The 1,043-nt window shown below is 61.7% G+C and overlaps 1 non-coding gene across 1 annotated transcript; it reads right to left on the bottom strand.

The window, feature by feature from the left end:
* Positions 1 to 686: 686 nt before the first annotated feature.
* On the bottom strand, positions 687 to 780 carry Trnay-gua. The gene is made up of 2 exons: positions 744 to 780; positions 687 to 722 (listed from the first exon to the last, which is right to left on the bottom strand). It is a non-coding gene; the product is annotated as a tRNA-Tyr (tRNA).
* Positions 781 to 1,043: the final 263 nt, after the last annotated feature.

Below are 1,043 nucleotides of genomic sequence, written 5' to 3'. Positions count from 1 at the left end.
ACCATGGGAGAGGCAGGGAGGGGGGAGCAGACAAAGAGAGCCGAAAGACAGCAGAAACCAGCCAGAAAGGAGGGGAGACACAGAGACAGAGACAGAGACAGACACAGAGACAGAGACAGAGACAGAGACAGAAGAAGAGCTGCAGGGAAGGGTGGAGAGGAAAGTGTGAGGGGAGGAGGTATTCAGGGACACTGTGAGATGCCTTTGCAGAGATGGGGCCTGAGAAACAGACTGGACGGCTGAGCCTGGCTAGCCAGTATGGGAATTGCTTCTTTGGTTTCTCCAGGGTCCGAGGGCTGCCCAAGAGGTGGGAGTTCCAGGCCTGTCTGTGCTCAGTGGCTTGAGCACAAGCTTCGGGTGTGAGGGGGCGGCTGTGTTTTGGTGAGGGGCAAGCTAGAGGAGGCATGGTGGGGATGGAGCTTGTAGTCTAGGGCAGCCAAAAGTGGAGGAGCTGAGGCGAGTCAAGAGGAAGCAGGCCAGGGGATGCCTGTTGGGCCTGAAGAGCTTGTGAGGGGGGGAGTGGGTGCTGGAGTGAGGGAGCCCCAGCTGGGCTGTGTGCTCCTGGGCTGGAAGCTCAAGCAAGGGTTTTGCCATGCATGGAGGCTTGGGGACTAGCGGTGGGCGGGGTCAGCGCGGCCAGGTACCTTGGGGGCGTGCCTGTGTGTGCACCAAAAGCCTCCTGCACGTCCTTCGAGCCGGAATCGAACCAGCGACCTAAGGATGGCCGCGGCTGGGTGCCCAGTCTACAGTCCTCCGCTCTACCAGCTGAGCTATCGAAGGGGTGCTCACTGTGTGGGCTGGGTGCTTGCTCTTTGAGGCCAGGAGGCGGGGCAGGGTGTGTCCCAGGAATGCAGCAGGTCCCGCGGTGACAGTGACTGGCTAGGACTGGGAACCCGCCGCCCCGCCTCCCGCGAATCCCGCCCCCAAGCTTTCCAGGAGCCACTGGCTGTCTAGTCTGGGACCCAGAAGCCAGGGAGTACTGCCAGGGCAGTGCTGGTGGTGGCTGGCAGGCCAAAGACAGGTGGCTGAGGCGGCTTGGAGAG

Source organism: Perognathus longimembris, unplaced genomic scaffold (assembly GCF_023159225.1).
Source record: "Perognathus longimembris pacificus isolate PPM17 unplaced genomic scaffold, ASM2315922v1 HiC_scaffold_4240, whole genome shotgun sequence".
In the NCBI taxonomy this organism is placed as follows: domain Eukaryota; kingdom Metazoa; phylum Chordata; class Mammalia; order Rodentia; family Heteromyidae; genus Perognathus; species Perognathus longimembris.
The sequence above is the reverse complement of the archived record's forward strand: the minus strand, read 5'-3'. Positions and strand labels throughout refer to the sequence as shown.